Raw genomic sequence first — 12,736 nt, 5'->3', positions numbered from 1 at the left:
TGTGTGAGGCAGGCAGCCAGTATCACTGCCCTAGTTTCACGGACAGAGCAACCGAGTCATTTTTCTATTGTTACTGGACAGAGGTACCGAGTAAGTCATTCTAAAGTCCTAGAATCAGATCCTAATTCTTGTTCCTGGCATCATTCATGGACCTGAATTCCACCAAAGGTTCAAGAGGATACTGGCCACTGACCAGCTCAGAGAAGAATGCATCTGCTTGTGACTGAGTCAAAAATAAGGATTAACTCTGTCTTGACACTTGCAGGCTTGAAAAAGAAAGCGGGGGAAAATGTGCATGAGTAACATCATCATCTCATTATACCGGGATTCTCAACCTCTCTCAAAACGTTTTGAGAATTCCCTGGTACATGATTTCCTTAGTACCAAATTTTTAAATTAAAAAAATATCTTATTTGCCATTGAAGCAATCAATTTTCTCCATCTTACAACAGAATCATTTATGTGACTTTAGATCCGAGAGGAAACTAAATTTATTTCCCTTCTTTTTGCAAGAGAATCTTTGAAGTATCTAGCAGAGAAAAAAAAAATGAGCTTGCTCATGTAATAAAATTAGAAACACAAACCATTCCAAACACAAGCTGTTCATATTTAGTAGGATGATGCTTTTTATGTAGCATTTTCTGAATAGCTTCGAATTTCCTAAATTTTTTCCTTTCCTTGTGTTTTTCTTTGTCTCACATGTCACCCTATTTATTCATTCCCTCACTGACCTTCCCGGCTAAGGAGGAGAGAGGCACAAGGTATATCTGCAGAAGTAACCATGGATTTAAAAGTAGCTACAGCATCAATTTAAAGGCAAGTTACAGCTTTTGTACATTAAACTTGGTGACTTTATCCTTTGCTTCATAGCTGTGGGAGAAGGGAAAGTTTTGGAAAGCAGAAATAGGAGTTCTTACTGGGAATCCAGAAACTCTTAAGATTATCTTTCTTAACGAGCTACCGAAATGACCCCTGAAAGCATAGTCTTAGTTTTGTTTTCCTTCCTTCCTTCCTTCCTTCCTTCCTTTCTCTTCCTTCCCTTCCTTCCTTCCTCTTTTCTTTTCTTTTCTTTTTTTCATCACCTGCACCAGCCCTTCAGTTCCTACTTGGGGCCCTCTGAGTCAAGATCCTCAAAGATGGGTCCTAGGAATCTGCATTTTTAAAAACTTCCCAGGCTGGGCGCAGTGGCTCACGCCTGTAATCCCAGCACTTTGGGAGGCCAAGGCAGGCGGATCACGAGGTCAGGAGATCGAGACCATCCTGGCTAACACGGTGAAACCCTGTCTCTACTGAAAAGTACAAAAAAAAGAAAAAAAAAAATCCCAGAAGGTTCTCATATCTACTAAAAGCTCGAGTTTCTGCTCTGAAGGGGCTTTGTGGATGGGTCTTCAGGGACTCTGTGAAGTCCCTCAATGTGTTTATAAAGTGTATGTGTGTATATATATATGTGCATTTTTCTGAAGTAAATTTTCAAAGGAGTCTAAGACCCCAGAAAAGGTTAAGGCCCAGTGCATAATGGCCAATAAATGGAGAGAAAAACTGTCCAAATCTCACATATTAATGAAAAGAAGAATGCAAGTTAAAACAAGATTATTACTTTGCACTCACAAACTTTTGAAAAAATCAGTGGTGGTTGGCAAAGACAGAAAAATAAGAATTCTCATACACTGCTGAAGGTACAGACATTTTGGGGAACAATTTGACAATAGCTAGCAAAATCTAAAATACATTTCTCCTTACAGCCCAGCAAGTCCACTTTTAAGCAAATACCAACTCTTGAACATATGAACTTGGCATGTTTAAGGATATTCTTTGCGATACTGCTTATAATTAATTGGAAAAAATTGGAAACAACCTAAATATGTACCTTAGGGGCAGAAAGAAGGTGACCCCTTTCCTCCCTGTCATAAGGGTCATGGCTGACACCCCTATAACAAAGACAAGCTAACAGGAGAAAAGCATAACACATTTATTTGATCACAGTTTTATGAGACATGAGAGCCTTCAGAATGGAGACCAAAGATCCAGGAAAAATTGATCCCTTTTTTTATGCTTAGGTTCAATGAAGAATGGACAGCCATGTAGAACTACGACTGGGGGAAACAGGGATAATCTAATGGAAATAGACTGAGTCGGGAAACCTACCAAGCCCTGTCAGCTCAGCTTCTTCTTGGCCTCTCTGTGCAGCATTTCTTTCTCCCAGGTATGGAATGGGAACCCTCTGGGATGAGGGTCTTAATTTCTTTATGGCCAGCTCTTACTCAGAAAGGCAGGGGAAGATTACTGTAATATTTTTAGATTTTATGACTGGCTTTGGGTAAAAGCTGTTTTGGTTTCTATGACCTGCCTTGGGGAAGAGGAATTATGGTTTTCTATGGCTTGCCTTAGGGAAGAATGAGGGGCAAGAGACACCAGGGCAGGAGAAGGTCAGATAGAGACTTTGCTTCAGAGGCCTTCACTCTGGGGTGTCTTTTTCTAAGTCCCAACACATCAAGAGAGGAATGGGATAAATAAAATGTCATATGATCAATGTTAGCTTATTATAATTACAAGGAATGATGTAAATCCATTTATTAATAATATTGAAAATAATAGGGTGTGGTGGCTCACACCTGTAATCCCAGCACTTTGGGAGGCTAAAGCAAGCAGATTGCTTGAGCCCAGGAGTTTGAGACCAGCCTGTGCAACATGGTGATAGCCCATCACTACAAAAAATACAAAAATTAGCTGGGCATGGGATGCATGCCTGTAGTTAGTCCCAGCTACTCAGGAGGCTGAGGTTGGAAGATCACTTGATCTCAGGAGGTTGAGGCTGTAGTAAGCTGTGATCATGCCACTGCACTCAGCCTGGGTGACAGAATGAGATGCTGCCTCAAAATAACAATAATACTGAAAATAATAGTAGCTAAGACTTATATGGTGCTTACTGGCACTGTTCTAAAAGCTTTTCATATGTTAACAAAACTGAATCTTAAAACATAATTGTGAGTGAAAAAAGCATAGAATAAAATGATACAACACTATGATTATTTTTATGTTTAAAAGCACAAAGTAATACTTACATAGGTTATTGAGATATATACAGAGAGAGTAAAAGTAGAAAACATGGATTTCACAAATATACACAAAATTCTAAGGGTAGTCTAGGGCGGCACTAACACGGATTTATAAGAATGGGGACATTTCAGTCTCCTTCAGCTGTATCAGATATATGTCATTTGCAAAAGATCTATAATTAACAAACACTTACATGATATTCACAAAACCAGTTGGCAAGGTAAGATGTTATAAAATGTGAGTGCTCAGTGGCAGGACAGGGCAAGACAGACAGAAGGGAACAGAAGAGGAGGCCGTGCAGCTGTAGGGCTGTTAAGACAGAAATATTTTGTGGAGCACAAGCAAGACTTAAACACAGATGGAGGGTTGGCAGGAATCATACTGCCTGAGAGGCGCTAGAGATACGACCCCTAGAGGAAGAATGTCATCTTGAGGGCACCACGAATGGAGAGTCAAAGGTGGACCCACACAAGGAAGCGAAAAGACATTGGCATTTTCTATTAGGACATCTGGAAGTCTCTTTTGGTAAGTTATTTAATTATAAATAACAGAGGAAGTGACCAGCTGAATTGCACTTCTGACAAGCAACAGGAATTATATAGTGAAGTGCAAGTTACCAAACCTTTGAGAGAAGGCCATGATGTCTTCGAAGCATTCACAATATCCAGGGAATTAAGGGCTCAGTGTTGTTAGGTGTGCGCCTTAAATGTCAGGGTGGGAAAACTGAGAAAACTCAAAATATGCAATTTTGATTTAACCAAAGCAAATGTCTTCGCCTTCTCTCCAAAAAAAGAAAGAAAGGGTTGGAGGAAAAATAGTTATGGCTACTCCAGGAATTCTCCCTGCAATCAGATTTCAAATTTCGAGCTCTCTCTCTCTCTCCTGCTTCTCTGTCCTCTTTGTCTACAGGATTAGTTGTGACTTACGAGGATCTCCACATTTGGTCCTAGCACCCTTCCAGTCCACCCAACACCCTACCCATATGGACTCTTCATCCTTCATTTCCATGATGCCAACCTTTGCACATCCTGCTTCCTTTGCTTGGAATGACTTCTTTCTGACCCTGCTTTGCTTGGGAAAGCTCAATCTTCCTTGAAGAACCAGCTCAAAGGTCTTCTGTTAAGCTTTTCCTGAAAGAGGGGCAGCATAGCCATTTACACACCCAGTTATTCACCATACAAACACTGATTGAAGGCTACCAATGCCCTCCAGCAAAAGACCACCAGGAACACACTGATAATCAAACAAGCTGAGCTTATTACTCATTGATCAAGGGAGAACATACTTGAAGGACACTACCTTAGCAACTGTGTTAGAAAGAAACTACTAGAAGATTTGGATTTTGGTCAGGTGATCTGTGGAAGGCTTAAGAAATTAAGGATTTGCTCTAGGTCAGATGCCATCAGAAATCCAGGCAATTGTACGATTGAGTGCATTACAGAGGGCAGAGTGACCTTGTTTTTGTGTATGGACAAAATTATGTAGTGACCTTGTTTTGTTTCATTTTATCATGGTTCAGAATAAGCTTGTCTGAGGTTGGTGTTCTGTGAGATTGTCTATGTCCAATAGGGGAACAATGGCCTGGCTGTGAGTGTCGGATCAGCTTGTAATAATATTGAGGTCTACCGGTGATTATTTCTGGATGTCAGGGCCTGCTTTTTTCTTTCTCTATGCCTATAATGCCTCAGCCATTGGACTGTGATATTGTTCGTATGTCTTTTACATCACCTAGCATGCCTTATGATGTAGCAGACAGTGCGGTTAGGTCTCAAGATACATCCCAACCCTCTCCCACCGTGGGGCAGCCATGGGATGTGGGTGGGACTGATTCCACTCCCAGCTCCAAGATGGGCCCTGATTTGTCTAGAACATCTGGTGACTTGTTTAGAGATAGGCATTGAATATTCAGTTTTATGGAAACAGACACTGAGATTGCATGCAGGAGGTTTAGTGGGGAGGGCACATAGGAACGATGTAGGCAAGAGAGGGAAGGATGATGACACAGAGGGAGAAATTGACCCAGTATATGATTTCAACAGAGGCTTTATCTGATTCCCCTTTGGAAGCACTGGAGCCAGGATGACCCTTCAGACATGCCTAATTGAGGTGACCTCAGGCTTTTATACTCACTCATTGATCAGCCATTAGAGGCAGTGTCCTCTCAAGGGGGACAATATCCTTGAGTTTGGCAGCTTCTTTTCATCAGAGCAATGCTTTGAGAGGAACTCAGCTGTGAGCCATCAGCAATCAATACTTCCAGAGTGGGAAAATGAGGGTCTCAGATCTGAAGGAAACATCTGGTTGACACAGGCACTAAAATGAGCAAACATGAACATTATTTTCTTGTCTTGCTGATAATTCCACCTTCTAAAGGATAGGTTTTTGATGCTAATTCTGTCTGTCTTAGTCCATTCAGGCAGCTATACCCAAATACCTTAGGCTGGGTAATTCATAAACAATAGAAATGTATTGCTCACAGTTCTGGAGACTGGGAAGTCCAAAATCAAGTCACCTAGTAAGGGCCTATTCCTCATATGGCACCTTCTTGCTATGACCTCACATGGTGGAAGGGGCAAGGGCACTCCCTTCAACCTCTTTTATGAAGGCAGTAATCTCATTCATGAGGGTGGAGCCCTCATGATTTAATCGCTTCCTCAAAATCCCCCATTTCTTAATACCATCACATTGAGTGTTAGGTTCCAACATACGAATTTTGAAGGGACAACAACATTCAGACCATAGCTTTGTCCAACAAGGAGTACTTGGTAGGTGAAATAAAGAGCCTTAAGAGAAGGTAGCTATTACTTATTTTAATATGCCACCCAAGGCTAAGCCAGCTGGTTGATATTCTTTGGATACAGCGATTCTTTCAGAAGAGCTCAGGAATTTTTTTTGGTGATTAGTAGAAGAGACGCTTGCTAGACACTAGAAGGAAAGTATACAGTCCCAGCTGCTGGTTGCATCATCAGGACAAAGCCAGCATACAGAGGATGGAAAAACTGAGAGAACTGTGAAGAAATGAGAATGGTCATAGCATGCTGGAGCTCGCCTGCATCAGGCGAGCGGTGACTGCGCACATCTCTTCCCAATTATATCTTCAGTGACTTTGCTTTGGTAGCTTGAAATAGGTCATGGTGGGAGTATTTACACCATGGAAATAGACAAACTCATGGCTCTTTTTTCCTCTGGAAAGTCAGTTAGTTGTGACATACTTCCTAGCACACTACCGACGAAGCCCTAATCAAACAATGCCTGAAGCCTGTCTACTTCTGGACTTTTCAGGTACGTGAGTCAATAAATTCTCCTTATTGTCCAAATTGAATTTTAATTGCTGCATATTATAATTTATGTTTGCATATCTGTTTTCTCCAATAAGTTATAAGCTTCCTGAAAGTCAGAGAACATATTTATCTTTGAATTTCTGGTGTCAGTAAACATAGCCAGTACCCAACATATATTGAATAAATGAAGCATAAGGGTCTTTGAACTGAAAAGAGCAAACATTAATAAGATGGAAATGGATAGTCAAGATGGGTGAAAGTATAGATGTTTAAACCAGTCCAGTTATTCTGGCATGAATGAGAAAAAGGAAGCAGCTCTCTCTCTCTCTCTCTTTCTCTCTCTCTCTCTCTCTCACACACACACACACACACACCCTATCTCTTTCTGAAGACACAGTGCACAGTGAATGTGGACTTCAGTGTCAAACAGCCTTGACTTCCATTCTTGGCACAGCTACTTATTGGCTATAGTCCTAGACAAGTTCCCTAACATCGTGAAGCCTCAGTTTCCTAATCTGTAAAGTAGGCAAAATGATGCCTTCCTCAGAATGAAAGAGAAAGATGAGTAGAAAACATTTAATCCAGGACCTGATACAGAGCAGAGACCGCAGCCAGTTTTTGCTGTTGTTCTTGTAGCAGATGTTGCTTTATCATTACAATTACTGTTGTTGCAGCTCCCTTCCTTTCATTGCCTTTGTTCTGGTTCATAAATTTATTTTATCTAACCTCTCACTGAAATCTAGCTTTTTGCTTCTATTAAGAATATAGGGAAGAAACTGCAGTGATATTAGCAGTGCCTATGACTCTTGCCACAGAAATTACAGATCTTTTCATATCACCTGGTAGTTGTTGTAAACAATGGAAACACAGTTTCTCCCATCACTCTTTGAAATGATGGGGTTGTTATTTGACCCTTCGCCAGATCCTATTATTTAAAGCACTGATAAAGGAGTAAAAATATTACTATATTTGTAATAGTTAAAATATTTGATATTGTAACTGATTTCCTTTGTAGCTTTATGTATTTCATTTTATGCCTAATAACATTATTCTGAGAAGGGAATCTGTGGCTTTACCAGCCTACCAAAGGGAGCCTGGCACATAAAAGATTAAGAGCCCCTGCCCTGGGACCATGTTGCTTCAGGCTGGCTGGTCAGCTCAGTTAGTTCAAGAGCAAGGAAGGTCATAGGAGCCCACTTGTAGGGTCAGTTCAATTTATATAACTTTATTCTGTTCCTCAGCCACAGAGGCTGGCCGGTGTGTGTCCAAGACCTGGAAGAGGCTGTGTAAGACCAACCTCTATAAGCCCATCTGTTTGGCAGGAAACAGTATGTCCCGTGGATGGTGGATTAGTCTTGGTGCTGCATTATGGGAGGGGTGGGGTCATTTGGACATAGAACTTGATGGCTTCAAAACACAATAAATGTAGATATTAGTCACTTGTAACTGGTGGAGAAGCCTGTAATCTCTCAGTAGTTCCTCATTCTGACAGCCTCTCTCTCTCAGTCTGAGCCTCTTGGTCTATGTGTAGTAAGGCTCCCACTTCCTGTTCCTTTCTCTCTCTATCTCCACCCATCTTGCTCACTCTCTCTCTCCCTTCGCATTCTCTCTAATTTATTCCCCCCCTTTTCTCTGAGGAGGAAGCAGTAGAAAATCCGGAATGTAGTCATTGGGTATCTGGTGGACATTCTTCTCTGTGCTTGGCCTTGAGTTCTTGGCAGGGATACTTGCTGTCCCTGGGTCTGCTCTCACTTTCCTTTCTGTCATCACACACACACACACACACACACACACACACAGAGTATCCCTCTCTCTCTCTCCATCTCTTTCTCTCCCTGACACACACTCACACTTCAGAACGATTATATTTATAATACCCTGGGCAGTTCCAAATGTCAGTATGAATTTTAAGAGCACATTTGTGTCTCTTGCTTGGAACAGACTGAATTTTCCACTGTCTGAGAGTTTGAAGTTCTTCCAACTAAGAGACCAGTGAGAGCCTCTGGGGGACTAGCCATGTGTCAGAGCTCTGTCAACTTTCTGCTCCAAGGGTCGCACTCACTCAACATTTGTTGAAGGACCTATGGCCACATTTGGCCCAAGTCACTCATGTTGTGCTTTTCAAGTAAAACCTGGTAAGGGGAAGGGCATCTGGAGTGGAGATACCTAGTGTCAAGTAAGAATGGGTCCTATAGGCCTGACATGTAAAAGCCATCAGAAATTGACCTGTTTTCTGGGCCTAGAGGAGAAGAAACCAGTAGATCTGGGATATACCCAAAGGAATAGAAATCATTCTACCATAAAGACACATGCATGCAAATGTTTGTTGCAGCACTATTCACAACCAGTAAAGACGTGGAACCAACCTAAATGCCCATCAGTGACTGATTGGATAAAGAAAATGTGGTACATATATACCATGGAATACTATGCAGCCATAAAAAAGAATGAGATCATGTCTTTGGCAGGAACATGGATGGAGCTGCTGGCCGTTATCCTTAGAAAACTAATGCAGGAACAGAAAACCAAATACCACCTGTTCTCACTTCTAAGTGGGAGCTAAATGGTGAGAACACGTGGACACAAAGAGGAGAACAACAGATACTGGGGCCTGTTGGAGGCTGGAGGGTGGGAGGAGGGAGAGGATCAGAAAAAAAAAAAAAAAACTATTGGGTACTAGGCTTAGTACCTGAGTGATGAAATATGTGTAAACAAACCCCCATTTACTATATAACAAATCTGCCCACATACCCCTCAACCTAAAATAAAAGTAAAAAAGAAAGAAAAAATGGCCGGGCACGGTGGCTCATGCCTGTAATCCTAGCACTTTGGGAGGCCAAGGCAGGTGGATAACCTGAGGTTGCGAGTTCAAGACCAGCCTGACCAATATGGAGAAACCCCGTCTCTACTAAAAATACAAAATTAGTTGGGCATGGTGGCGCATACCTGTAATCCCAGGAACTTGGGAGGCTGAGGCAGGAGAATCGCTTGAATCCGGGAGGCGGAGGTTGCAGTGAGCCAAGATCACGCCACTGCACTCCAGCCTGGGCAATGAGAACAAGACTCTATCTCAAAAAAAAAAAAAAAAAAAAAGAAAAGAAAACCAGTAGATCCCTGAAAGGATAAATTATAACTCTCATTCAACGTCTAGTAATTAATCTGAATTCACTTTCAATTGGGAGTGGCAGCTGAAAGCTGACTTTAGGCAGACTTTAGGCACAGAAAGACGTGGACAGTTTCTCTCCTCTTCCTTATATTTAGCTGTTGCATGAAATACCCTTAAAAGAATTCAGTAACAGCCATTCCACAATTAGAAGTATGGCTTGAAATTCTTATTCCTGTGAGAGTTGACACACTGGCTTTAATTCATACTAAAGTGCAAATGACTAACCTAAGATTCTTTCTTGCAAACAGTTTTATTAAATATGAAGAAGAGAGGACAGAGAAAGAGAGGCTTATATTTGAGAGGAAATTGGGTAGAGGGACAAAGAAATGAGATGCTGGAGATTTTATAACTTTATAGTAGTGTCAGAGTTGGCCCCAGTTAGCTTTCTGGAGTTAATTGCTCAGTTTAGTTATGGATTTCTCCCCACACATTTCCAGCACTCAGTTTTGATTAGATCTTACATTGCTTGGTTTCCTTAGCCTCTCGTCAAAGAACCTCTTTAGTGGGTAAAATGGGGGAATGTGGCAGGAGAGAAGGGGGTACCCTACAGTGGATCAGAACCGTTTCTTAGAGGATGTTTCATCACCTTCTGTGTAATTTCCAACCAAAGTTAAAATGTTCTTCCCTTCTACTTCACAGTAAACTCATCTTGGGAGAATTCTTTCTGGCTGAGTGCTTCCCAAGCCACCATTCTTTAAGTGGAATTTATTTGAATAATTTAACATTGATTTCTAGTCTGGGTACTGTTTAGTTCCTTTTTGGGTCACTGAGCAAAAGGACTTAATATGTTGCATGTTCCATATAAAAATATCACCCGATTTTAGCTGTTCAGTGAGCTCCTAGGACAAAGGAGGGTTACTGGCAATGGAAAAGTATCACTTCCAACACAGGATATGCTGTGAGCATTGGTGGTATGTAACATATTCAGTAGTGTTTTCATGAACCTGTCAGCATAGTCTGCGTAAACTTTGCAATGACATTCACCTTCTGCTCAGCTCAATTTTATGGCTTCCTGAGCAAGGAGGTAAAGAACATGGAAGAGAAGTAGACGCGTCACAGGGGCAACTTCTGCCTTGTGGGACTCCCCCTTCTGGTGTCTGGAAGGGATGATGGTGGTTGAATTCAAGGTCACTGCCCCTACGCAGAGAGAAGGAAGAGAAGTGTTTTCTTCAGGTTCTTCTCCTTTTGATAGGAGAGTGAGGCTCCTCCTGCTCCAGATTCTATAGGGAATAACATAGAGAAATTATGCTTTATCACTGGCAAAAAATTCATCGTTTGTAACTTGGGAATAATACATTGTATACAGAGTTTAGAATCAATGCGATAAGCTATTAAAAGTACTTAACTCGATAGCTGGCACTAGTAGTCACTCAATTACTGTTTGTTTCTTTCTGGCTGTCACCAGTTACAGTTTTGCATTTTTACCTTTAGGTCTTTGATCCGTTTTGAGGTAATTTTTGTGAAAAAGATGTAAGGTCTTGGTTTAGATTCTAGTTTATTTTTTTCCTGCATGCAGATGTCCAGTTGTTCCAGCACCATTTATTGAAAAGACTGTCCTTTCTCCACTGTATTGCCTTTGCTCCTTTGTCAAAACTCAGTTGACTATATTTGGGTAGGTGTTTTTCTGGGCTCTCTATTCTGTTCATTTGGTCCATTTGTCTATTCTTTCGCCCATGTCACATTGTTTTGATCACTGGAAAGCTTTTCAAAACCGTAAAGCCTTATACCCATATGAAGCAGTATTAGTAGAGAGAGTGACCAGCTGAGGGCCAATGGCATTTCCTCAGCTCTTATCCTCTCCCTGCTCTGTGTGAGTTAGAAGATGGAACTCCTCATCTGTGAAGAGGGAAAGCCAATACTCCAGGGCCAATGGTTTACTGAGGGCATAATGGACTTGGTCTCTTCCTTCTGCTGAGTTCGAGGACAGGGCTTGTTCAAAACTGGTTCATCTCTGCTTTCTCTGACTTCAAGGACCTCATCCTAACACTTTGCTACTGGCAACTCAAGCATTATATATTCTGTTATTTTAAAATATTGTATTATTTTCTTGCTTGTTTTAGACAGTAACATTGTTTCCTTTTGCTGCTCAGTCTGGGCATGGCTCATGATTGCCCATTATAGCTTCAGCTGACATAGATCCTGTATTTTAGCAAGTAGTTCTCAAAGTGTGGCCCCTGACCTGCAATATCAGATCCTCTGGGAAATGCAATGTTAGAAATGCAAATTTTTAGGTCCTACCCCAGACTGAATGAATCCAACCTCTAGAATAAGGCCAAGTAAATCAGCGTTTTAATTAAAAAAAAAAAAATGACACATGCTCAAGTTTGGGAACCACAAACTTTGAGTTTACAAAGAGTTTTTCATTCATTTAGTAGCAGCATTCTCACGCACATTGTCTCTGATAGATGGCACGATGACCCACTTCCACTTGGTTATTCTTTTCCCTCTGCCTTTTAGGGCTTGCCATAGGACACCCTGCTGAAGCTGGCACGCTCATGGGAGCTATCCTTAAATGCCACTCAGAACACTCTCACAGCCTACAGCCTGCAGAAGAAGAGTGTCACCTGGTCCAGTTGCTGAGTGACCGCTGATCAACAGCTGACTTCACCTTGCATCCTGACTCCTGGGAGCTCTTCCTCTCCCATCTCTCTTCCCCTCTTTCTCTGTAGGCGCAGCCATCAGGATCAGCTGAACCACTGGGGATGGCTGTCTTTGGAGAGGAGCTATGTGGCCTTGAGAAGAGTTGGGTAGATGGACGGCCTCTCCTTGGAAATCCGCTCTCTGAAAGGACAAAGCCTAGGAGACTGCTCCTCAGGGTGCAGAGTACAGGCTTGCCTGTTTATTAGGGTGTGGACTTGGAGTCAGGACAGGAGTTTTATGAACAGGAGAAGGAATTTCGTTGAGTTTGTGGCCTTGTGCTGATTCTTTTTGGGATGTTGAGTAACACGAATAGAGAAATCTTTGATGAGAAGAAAAAAACAGTTTTAGTGAAGTAAATAAATGTAGCTTCATTTTCATTTGTAAATATATTTCTTCTATTTGTTGTTACTCCACTTGTAAGATGCACACACATAACCACAGATTCAGAGATTTTTGTCTATCCATTGATGGCGATCTGTGTTACTTTCTGTCAAGGAGGCATAGTAACTTGGTGTCAGTATGGTGGGGCTCTGGCTGCCACAGACAGTATAGGTAGTGGCCTTCTGTTAGCTGAAAATTAATTACTAAATTG

The 12,736-nt window shown here is 41.6% G+C and overlaps 1 long non-coding RNA gene across 1 annotated transcript; it reads left to right on the top strand.

The window, feature by feature from the left end:
• The first annotated feature begins 1,265 nt into the window (after positions 1–1,265).
• On the top strand, positions 1,266–12,521 carry LOC103875967. Its single transcript, XR_634999.4, has 2 exons — positions 1,266–2,203; positions 11,962–12,521. It is a non-coding gene; the product is annotated as an uncharacterized LOC103875967 (long non-coding RNA).
• Positions 12,522–12,736: the final 215 nt, after the last annotated feature.

Source organism: Papio anubis, chromosome 9, assembly GCF_008728515.1.
Source record: "Papio anubis isolate 15944 chromosome 9, Panubis1.0, whole genome shotgun sequence".
NCBI lineage: Eukaryota > Metazoa > Chordata > Mammalia > Primates > Cercopithecidae > Papio > Papio anubis.
Note: the sequence above shows the minus strand (reverse complement) of the source record. Positions and strands in the feature narration are given on the sequence as shown.